Source organism: Lolium perenne, chromosome 7, assembly GCF_019359855.2.
Source record: "Lolium perenne isolate Kyuss_39 chromosome 7, Kyuss_2.0, whole genome shotgun sequence".
In the NCBI taxonomy this organism is placed as follows: Eukaryota; Viridiplantae; Streptophyta; class Magnoliopsida; order Poales; family Poaceae; genus Lolium; species Lolium perenne.
In genome coordinates this window covers 184660826-184672099 of record NC_067250.2, presented here as the reverse complement: position 1 = coordinate 184672099, position 11274 = coordinate 184660826, and the positions used below count along the sequence as shown (strand labels likewise).

Here is an 11274-nt window from a genome sequence, read left to right as displayed (position 1 = left end):
AATGCACAAGAATGCACTCACAATTTGCAGGAACCCGCGGAAGAAGAAATTGATGAACCTGAAAGCTCATTGGATGAAAAAGAAGAGGAGAGTGATGAACAAAAGGAGGAAGAATGGATTAGCTACCCATGCCAACCTTCTAATGAGAGTAACTCTTTATCTCTTACACTATTTGATTGTCCTCCATGCTTACCAAAGGAGGTTGAATGTTATGTTCCTGTGGATTCTCTTGAAATATTACCTATAAGTAAAACTTGTGAGAATAATTATGCTACTGTTATCTATGATAATCCATGCTATTTTGATAAATCTTATGATAATGCTTTGTTTGTGCCTGATGTTGAAATGCATGATACTAAAGAATTTTGCTTAGCAAATGTTTATGATAAAGCTCTAGATGATGGTCCTATGTTAATTGATAATATTAATTGTACTACTAATGAAAATGGGATTGGAGAAGTCTTGACTTTATCTATGAGTCTCATATCTCTTGATAATGATCAATCATCTTGTTATATTATTGATAAAAGTGGGTTTGAAAATTTTAATCCCATTATTTTTGAGCTTGATAAAAATTATGTGTTTATGGATCATGAGAAACATGCTTTATGTGATAGTTATATTGTTGAGTTTGTTCATGAAGCTACTGAAAATTATTATGAGAGAGGAAAATATGGTTGTAGAAATTTTCATGGTACTAAAACACCTCTCTATATGCTGAAAATTTTGAAGTTACTCTTGTTTTATCTTCTTATGCTTGTCATTTTGTTCTTCATGAATTTATTTGTGTACAAGATTCCTATGCATAGGAAGTGGGTTAGACTTAAATATGTTTTGAACTTGCTTTTTGATGCTCTCTTTTGCTTCAACTCTTATTTCTTGCGAGTGCATCATTAAAATTGCTGAGCCCATCTTAATGGCTATAAAGAAAGCACTTCTTGGGAGATAACACATGTCTTTATTTTGCTACTATTTTGTTGTGTCTTGGAAGTTATTCAATTCGGCTCCCGGGTGCACATGCTCTCTCTACCAACAAAACATACTTTAAAGTGTGGAAAAATTTTGGAAAAAAATCTACATGTACATCTCCATAATATATGTGTGTGTGTCAAGTTCCATGAAAAAATAATATTTTTTGTGACCTATGTAAAAAAGAGAAAACTTATCCTATGAAAAGCATTGTTTTAAGCACTGAATTTTGTCTTTTTTACACACGTCACATGATATGTTTATTTTTTATGAAACGACTTTGTGAGCGCGTAGCACATGAATATGTACGTGCGAATTTTTTGTTTCAATTTTTTTGAAATTTAAAATATGTGTAAGATGCATTTTAAAATATAGGGAGCATATGCTCCCATGTTCCAAAACACCACTCCCCTTGCTACTGGAGCAACCTCTCCTTATCTTTATTTTATTGCAATGTTGTGCCAAGTGAAGTCTCTAATAGAAGGTTGATACTAAATTTGGATTTCTGCGCAGAAAAAGATTTCTATCTGTCACGAATTTGGGCAGGGTTCTCTGTAGGTAACTCGGAAAAATCTGCCAATGTACGTGCGTGTTCCTCAGATATGTACGCAACTTTCATTAGTTTTGAGTTTTCTGATTTGAGCAACGGAAGTACCTCTTAAAAATTCGTCTTTACTGACTGTTCTGTTTTGGCAGATTCTGTTTCTGTTTTTTGCATTGTCTCTTGTGGACCTTAAGCAAGGCTTTTGTGACGCCCCAAAAACCGGTACCATGAGGATCCCAGCGAATACGCCGAAATCCGCACGATATCGATTCTAGGAGACGCACCACCAAGCGCCTCGTACACGCCGAAGCATGCACGCGATACGGGTGGAATCAATCACGAGCGGTAACATTACAACAGGATTACAATAGAGCCCACAAGAAACAGATATATTACAACAACGACTCCAACGAGTCAAGATACAGATATACAGTACAAAGATCCAAATCATACAGAAGATCAAATACATCCGAGTACGGACAAGATACAAATTGGACTAAGAGTCCTGAAGATAACCAAGTGGCGTCCATAACCCTGCCCAGGCCAAGCCGGAAGGGTAACCTTGCTAGCGTCGTTCTTCATCGTACCGATCTTCATACCTGCCCGGTTATATCCCGTAGAAGCAGCAATAAGTACGGGTTCGTACTTAACAAGACTTCAAGACGTATAAGCATTCGTCAACCAGTCGTCCTTTGTACTTGAGGCACCCAGGGGACTTAGAGGACGCAAGAGGAACGTCATAGGCAATATGGTGGGGTTAAGCGGCAGCGCGCAAGCACTAAAAAACCTATAGAGACACTCTACAACAGTCGTCTAATAGAGAAGGTGAGAGAGCGCATAAGCTAGCAGTTCTATACTCTGCAAACATAACACAGCCGAAGCGTTCCCCCTCGCAAGGAAGTACTTACAAGGGCACCCACACGTTTGACAAGTTTTTAACCAGTTATTATTTAAGTTGTTCTATCTTACTATGCAAGTTATTAGTATTGAAACAACAGGTGTAAGTTGTCTATGGTCGAGTCATACAGCTCCAAGTCATCCATAACCGCGGACACGGCTTATCGATAAGATGTACACCCTGCAGGGGTTGCCCAAATGTACCCACACGCACCGCTCGATCCACTTACGACAGGTGGATATCACAGCTCGCACTCTCCTTCACGACAACAATGTCCAGGAAGCCACCTAACCAAGTTGAACCCGTATCGAAGTCCGGTCGAATCTCCGAAGCGGACCTAGCTGTTGCGCCAGCGTACTAGGTGGTTTAAACACACACACTGGGGCGATAAACCACTTCGCAGCGGCTCCGCGACCTATACGTGCATACCAGAAACAAGGGATACAAGGCACCCAGGGGCTTCCCAAAATAAATAAGTAACAGGCTGGCATGCACGCAAACAACAAATGGTAAAACATTACGAACTAGTTGTGGCCACTGGACAAAGCTGTAGATTCCGGCAGTGGTCAAGGGGAGACCCATAAGCATACCCACGTGTGGTTAGAGCGCTCAGTCTTGGAACAGATAACAAGAACTCGGGGTCCTAAGTTTTAAGGAAACACAAGTGAGCCGTCACAAAACGATCAGCTGACCCACCGATGTCTCCGCTTAACAATTAAGGTGACCATGATACCCTCACAGATATATCCATAAACCATGTGTCATGTTCCCCAACAGATAATCCGATAAGATAGCATAACGGTAACACAATATAAACAGCACTAGCATGCACTACGACTCGCCAGGCAGACCCGATAACCAAACAATAGCTGTAGGAGGTTGGTGATTGGTGGTGGCAATATGGGCTGCTTGAGGTAACAAATGGAAGGGACACGTGACAAGAACGCAACTTAAGGATAGCATGAGGGAGAAGGCAAAATAAAATAGGTGAGCGACTTCTGCAGGGGCAGAAGTATAAGGGAAAATGCTTGCCTGTTAAAGCTTGCCGAGGGACATCTGGAGAACTTGTCATATCTCACAACACCACTTCACGATCCTATCCGGGAAGAAGCAAATGCTACAACAAACAACGGATGTGAATCTTACAACTACGGAATAAGAACCGGCATGATCAAGATGATATGCATGACATGGCAGATATGGTGCAATGCAACTTATCCATATTAATCGGAGTCGGAACCCCGGACAAACAAATTAGAGTTGGAGTTGCATTTTCTACTGGAAAAGTTAAGTGTTGATTAGCATGGCATAACATAGCAAGGGTGATCTACTTCAAAGTTAAACGGAGCGGGGAAATCCTAATTGGAATCCGAAATACTTCGCATATATGTTAGGTGAACATGCATAACCATCAGCGTGCGACATGATGCGAGATGCAAACAGGTATATGGATGGCATATTCATGTTCCTTATGTTTTTCTGATCATTTTTCATATATAACACTCTTTATTCCGAGTTATAGTCTGAAAGATATTAATTTTACAAGTTTTGCAAAAGGAAAATAAAACATGCAGGGGATGATGGTCTGGGATGGACCTGCCGTGACATGGGCCAGAACTAGGCCTGCGTCGGCGACGGGTTGTTCCTGGGCGCGCGGGGCAACGGGCTGCAGAGAAGATCTGGGCCGAGGCCCATCTGCGTGGGGATCTGGAGAGCAACAAAAGCAAAAAGTTGTCGTTTAATTGCCAGATTTAGGATTTGATCTTGGGTCTCCAGGGAGCAGGATCAAGGGTCGAACCAGATAGGCTAGCTGCAGATCTTGTTGTTTAATTGCCAGATTCCGGCAGTGGTCAAGGGGAGACCCATAAGCATACCCACGTGTGGTTAGAGCGCTCAGTCTTGGAACAGATAACAAGAACTCGGGGTCCTAAGTTTTAAGGAAACACAAGTGAGCCGTCACAAAACGATCAGCTGACCCACCGATGTCTCCGCTTAACAATTAAGGTGACCATGATACCCTCACAGATATATCCATAAACCATGTGTCATGTTCCCCAACAGATAATCCGATAAGATAGCATAACGGTAACACAATATAAACAGCACTAGCATGCACTACGACTCGCCAGGCAGACCCGATAACCAAACAATAGCTGTAGGAGGTTGGTGATTGGTGGTGGCAATATGGGCTGCTTGAGGTAACAAATGGAAGGGACACGTGACAAGAACGCAACTTAAGGATAGCATGAGGGAGAAGGCAAAATAAAATAGGTGAGCGACTTCTGCAGGGGCAGAAGTATAAGGGAAAATGCTTGCCTGTTAAAGCTTGCCGAGGGACATCTGGAGAACTTGTCGTATCTCACAACACCACTTCACGATCCTATCCGGGAAGAAGCAAATGCTACAACAAACAACGGATGTGAATCTTACAACTACGGAATAAGAACCGGCATGATCAAGATGATATGCATGACATGGCAGATATGGTGCAATGCAACTTATCCATATTAATCGGAGTCGGAACCCCGGACAAACAAATTAGAGTTGGAGTTGCATTTTCTACTGGAAAAGTTAAGTGTTGATTAGCATGGCATAACATAGCAAGGGTGATCTACTTCAAAGTTAAACGGAGCGGGGAAATCCTAATTGGAATCCGAAATACTTCGCATATATGTTAGGTGAACATGCATAACCATCAGCGTGCGACATGATGCGAGATGCAAACAGGTATATGGATGGCATATTCATGTTCCTTATGTTTTTCTGATCATTTTTCATATATAACACTCTTTATTCCGAGTTATAGTTTGAAATATATTAATTTTACAAGTTTTGCAAAAGGAAAATAAAACATGCAGGGGATGATGGTCTGGGATGGACCTGCCGTGACATGGGCCAGAACTAGGCCTGCGTCGGCGACGGGTTGTTCCTGGGCGCGCGGGGCAACGGGCTGCAGAGAAGATCTGGGCCGAGGCCCATCTGCGTGGGGATCTGGAGAGCAACAAAAGCAAAAAGTTGTCGTTTAATTGCCAGATTTAGGATTTGATCTTGGGTCTCCAGGGAGCAGGATCAAGGGTCGAACCAGATAGGCTAGCTGCAGATCTTGTTGAACATGTGGTGCGCGTAGATTATCAACCAGAGAAAGGCGGGGACGAGCTTGGAACCTGCAGCCATGGCGGAGGAGCAGGACAACCAAGGATCTGCGAGTTCCTTGCAAACCGGGACGAGGCAGATAGCGTCGGGGATGCGCCAGCACACGAGGAACCTGATGGTGGCGATACAGAGTCCAGGGACTCGCCGTAGTGGGCAGAATTGTGGCCGGAGCATGACAGCCATGGAGGAGAAACGACGACCTTGCGCTCGATTTACGGGGTATTGACTCGATTCCTTGCACCACGACGTAGAGCTCGACGAGGCGGTTCTCCTGGTGTCTTCGGTTCGTCAAGGGGTGGCCGGTAGCAGCGGCGCCATGGCGAGGTGGAGGCGGTGGTGTGGAGTTTTGCTCACAGAGAAGAGAAAGGGAAAGGTGGAGGAAGGTAGGTGGCGGCGGTGTGGATGGGAAGAGAGGCTAGGGTTTCCAGGGGGACGCGCAGAAGGGAATTAAAAGGGGAGGGGGAAGCAGGGCGCGGTGGTTGGCGCGGTGGAGGACCGCACCATCACTCCATCGGCGTGCTTACCTTCGAAGAAGACGACAACCAGGAAAAAGGTGCCTACCCCTTCGGTCTGATGGGTTTGGTTGGGCCAGAGGAAGAGAAGGTAGGTGGGCTGAGCGATGGAAGGACGAAGCAGGCCAGGAGGGGGAAAGGGATTGGGCCGCCGGATAGAGAGGGTCCAGAGAGAGGCCTGGTTAGAGGGGGGAGGGTTTTGTTTTAAAAACTCTTTCTCTTTTCTTTTCAAAACTGTTTTGTAAACTGGTTTAAAAATAGTTCAAGCAAATTTGAATTTTGAATGCAGAGGTGGAGAGAGAGAAACAAAATAGTTTGGCTTTATAAAATAATTTTATTTATTAAAGCATGGATGATATGATGCATATGCCATGATGATGCATAAAAGAAAATGCACAAACAAAATCTAATAGGGGTATTATCCTGGGCCGCTACAATCGACACCACTAACAAGGAACCTCGCCCCGAGGTTCCACGTCAACCTAAGGGGGAGTTGGTTAAACTATCGGGTCTTCATGCATCGTGTAGATCGTCGCGACACCACTAACAAGAAGTCTTGCTCCAGCTTGATCGGTCGACACCACTAACAAGGAGTCGTTGTTCCACTGTTGATGATGTGCTTCCGTCGGGATCCTTCGAAGATCGGACCTAATAGGTGAGGGCAAAGATCGCCCAACCCACGTAGAAGCCTAAGACTCAGAGAAACAGATAAGGGAAGATTCAAAACTCGGCAAAGGTAAGAGGAGAAAGATTATAGACAAGGAGAAAAATCAGAGCTAATCAGATCTATCCAACGAGTTTTCAAAAAATAGTTTGGACTCTCTAAACTTAACGACCGTTGGCAAGGTTATCCTAAAGGCTGGACTAGTGGGGTACCGTCAACCTGATGCTCTGATACCAACTTGTGACGCCCCAAAAACCGGTACCATGAGGATCCCAGCGAATACGCCGAAATCCGCACGATATCGATTCTAGGAGACGCACCACCAAGCGCCTCGTACACGCCGAAGCATGCACGCGATGCGGGTGGAATCAATCACGAGCGGTAACATTACAACAGGATTACAATAGAGCCCACAAGAAACAGATATATTACAACAACGACTCCAACGAGTCAAGATACAGATATACAGTACAAAGATCCAAATCATACATAAGATCAAATACATCCGAGTACGGACAAGATACAAATTGGACTAAGAGTCCTGAAGATAACCAAGTGGCGTCCATAACCTTGCCCAGGCCAAGCCGGAAGGGTAACCTTGCTAGCGTCGTTCTTCATCGTACCGATCTTCATACCTGCCCGGTTATATCCCGTAGAAGCAGCAATAAGTACGGGTTCGTACTTAACAAGACTTCAAGACGTATAAGCATTCGTCAACCAGTCGTCCTTTGTACTTGAGGCACGCAGGGGACTTAGAGGACGCAAGAGGAACGTCATAGGCAATATGGTGGGGTTAAGCGGCAGCGCGCAAGCACTAAAAAAACCTATAGAGACACTCTACAACAGTCGTCTAATAGAGAAGGTGAGAGAGCGCATAAGCTAGCAGTTCTATACTCTGCAAACATAACACAGCCGAAGCGTTCCCCCTCGCAAGGAAGTACTTACAAGGGCACCCACACGTTTGACAAGTTTTTAACCAGTTATTATTTAAGTTGTTCTATCTTACTATGCAAGTTATTAGTATTGAAACAACAGGTGTAAGTTGTCTATGGTCGAGTCATACAGCTCCAAGTCGTCCATAACCGCGGACACGGCTTATCGATAAGATGTACACCCTGCAGGGGTTGCCCAAATGTACCCACACGCACCGCTCGATCCACTTACGACAGGTGGATATCACAGCTCGCACTCTCCTTCACGACAACAATGTCCAGGAAGCCACCTAACCAAGTTGAACCCGTATCGAAGTCCGGCCGAATCTTCGAAGCGGACCTAGCTGTTGCGCCAGCGTACTAGGTGGTTTAAACACACACTGGGGCGATAAACCACTTCGCAGCGGCTCCGCGACCTATACGTGCATACCAGAAACAAGGGATACAAGGCACCCAGGGGCTTCCCAAAATAAATAAGTTACAGGCTGGCATGCACGCAAACAACAAATGGTAAAACATTACGAACTAGTTGTGGCCACTGGACAAAGCTGTAGATTCCGGCAGTGGTCAAGGGGAGACCCATAAGCATACCCACGTGTGGTTAGAGCGCTCAGTCTCGGAACAGATAACAAGAACTCGGGGTCCTAAGTTTTAAGGAAACACAAGTGAGCCTTCACAAAACGATCAGCTGACCCACCGATGTCTCCGCTTAACAATTAAGGTGACCATGATACCCTCACAGATATATCCATAAACCATGTGTCATGTTCCCCAACAGATAATCCGATAAGATAGCATAACGGTAACACGATATAAACAACACTAGCATGCACTACGACTTGCAAGGCAGACCCGATAACCAAACAACAGCTGTAGGAGGTTGGTGGTTGGTGGTGGCAATATGGGCTGCTTGAGGTAACAAATGGAAGGGACACGTGACAAGAACGCAACTTAAGGATAGCATGAGGGAGAAGGCAAAATAAAATAGGTGAGCGACTTCTGCAGGGGCAGAAGTATAAGGGAAAATGCTTGCCTGTTAAAGCTTGCCGAGGGACATCCGGAGAACTTGTCGTATCTCACAACACCACTTCACGATCCTATCCGGGAAGAAGCAAATGCTACAACAAACAACGGATGCAAATCTTACAACTACGGAATAAGAACCGGCATGATCAAAATGATATGCATGACATGGCAGATATGGTGCAATGCAACTTATCCATATTAATCGGAGTCGGAACCCCGGACAAACAAATTAGAGTTGGAGTTGCATTTTCTACTGGCAAAGTTAAGTGTTGATTAGCATGGCATAACATAGCAAGGGTGATCTACTTCAAAGTTAAACAGAGCGGGGAAATCCTAATTGGAATCCGAAATACTTCGCATATATGTTAGGTGAACATGCATAACTATCAGCGTGCGACATGATGCGAGATGCAAACAGGTATATGAATGGCATATTCATGTTCCTTATGTTTTTCTGATCATTTTTCATATATAACACTCTTTATTCCGAGTTATGGTTTGAAAGATATTAATTTTACAAGTTTTGCAAAAGGAAAATAAAACATGCAGGGGATGGTCTGGGATGGACCTGCCGTGACATGGGCCAGAACTAGGCCTGCGTCGGCGACGGGTTGTTCCTGGGCGCGCGGGGCAACGGGCTGCAGAGAAGATCTGGGCCGAGGCCCATCTGCGTGGGGGATCTGGAGAGCAACAAAAGCAAAAAGTTGTGGTTTAAGTGTTGATTAGCATGGCAAAGTTAAGTGTTGATTAGCATGGCATAACATAGCAAGGGTGATCTACTTCAAAGTTAAACAGAGCGGGAAAATCCTAATTGGAATCCGAAATACTTCGCATATATGTTAGGTGAACATGCATAACTATCAGCGTGCGACATGATGCGAGATACAAACAGGTATATGAATGGCATATTCATGTTCCTTATGTTTTTCTGATCATTTTTCATATATAACACTCTTTATTCCGAGTTATGGTTTGAAAGATATTAATTTTACAAGTTTTGCAAAAGGAAAATAAAACATGCAGGGGATGGTCTGGGATGGACCTGCCGTGACATGGGCCAGAACTAGGCCTGCGTCGGCGACGGGTTGTTCCTGGGCGCGCGGGGCAACGGGCTGCAGAGAAGATCTGGGCCGAGGCCCATCTGCGTGGGGGATCTGGAGAGCAACAAAAGCAAAAAGTTGTGGTTTAATTGCCAGATTTAGGATTTGATCTTGGGTCTCCAGGGAGCAGGATCAAGGGTCGAACCAGATAGGCTAACTGCAGATCTTGTTGAACTTGTGGTGCGCGTAGATTATCAACCAGAGAAAGGCGGGGACGAGTTTGGAACCTGCAGCCATGGCGGAGGAGCAGGACAACCAAGGATCTGCGAGTTCCTTGCGAACCGGGACGAGGCAGATAGCGTCGGGGATGCGCCAGCACACGAGGAACCTGATGGTGGCGATACGGAGTCCAGGGACTCGCCCTAGTGGCCGGAATTGTGGCCGGAGCATGACAGCCATGGAGGAGAAACGACGACCTTGCGCTCGATTTACGGGGTATTGACTCGATTCCTTGCACCACGACGTAGAGCTCGACGAGGCGGTTCTCCTGGTGTTTTCGGTTCGTCAAGGGGTGGCCGGTAGCAGCGGCGCCATGGCGAGGTGGAGGCGGTGGTGTGGAGTTTTGCTCACAGAGAAGAGAAAGGGAAAGGTGGAGGAAGCTAGGTGGCGGCGGTGTGGATGGGAAGAGAGGCTAGGGTTTCCAGGGGGACGCGCAGAAGGGAATTAAGACCTTGTTCGGTACTAGAGTTTTAGTGGGGATTAGCGGGGATAATCCGCTCCAAATTTTAAATCCCCACTTATCCCCAATGCATGTTTGGTGCTGGAGTATGAGAGAGTTTAATCCCCACTTATCCCCACTTTTTCCTACTTTTCCCCAAATTTTTAGTGTAATTTTTTCAATCCCCAATACTCTACCCCTACCTAGTGGATTGGGGATGGGGTTTTGTGGGGATTGGGTGACAGCAGTGATTCACCCAATACTCTAGAGTATTATCCCCACTAATCCCCACTGAAACACTAGTACCAAACAAGGCCTAAAAGGGGAGGGGGAAGCAGGGCGCGGTGGTTGGCGCGGTGGAGGACCGCACCATCACGCCATCGGCGTGCTCACCTTTGAAGAAGACGACAACGAGGAAAAAGGTGCCTACCTCTTCGGTCTGATGGGTTTGGTTGGGCCAGAGGAAGAGAAGGTAGGTGGGCTGAGCGATGGAAGGACGAAGCAGGCCCGGGAGGGGGAAAGGGATTGGGCCGCCGGATAGAGAGGGTCCAGAGAGAGGCCTGGTTAGAGGGGGGAGGGTTTTGTTTTAAAAACTCTTTCTCTTTTCTTTTCAAAACCGTTTTGTAAACTGGTTTAAAAATAGTTCAAGCAAATTTGAATTTTGAATGCAGAGGTGGAGAGTGAGAAACAAAATAGTTTGGCTTGATAAAATAATTTTATTTATTAAAGCATGGATGATATGATGCATATGCCATGATGATGCATAAAAGAAAATGCACAAACAAAATCTAATAGGGGTATTATCCTGGGCCGCTACA

General features: G+C 45.4%; 1 long non-coding RNA gene across 2 annotated transcripts; it reads right to left on the bottom strand.

Moving 5' to 3' along the window:
* Positions 1-1840: 1840 nt before the first annotated feature.
* LOC127314736 (uncharacterized) lies at positions 1841-9379 on the bottom strand. Of its 2 annotated transcripts, XR_011748497.1 has the most exons (6): positions 9267-9379; positions 8706-8790; positions 5494-7375; positions 5292-5402; positions 4728-4812; positions 1841-2112 (listed from the first exon to the last, which is right to left on the bottom strand). It is a non-coding gene; the product is annotated as an uncharacterized lncRNA (long non-coding RNA). The 2 variants fall into 2 exon arrangements; XR_011748496.1 differs by having other exon boundaries at positions 5494-8790.
* Positions 9380-11274: the final 1895 nt, after the last annotated feature.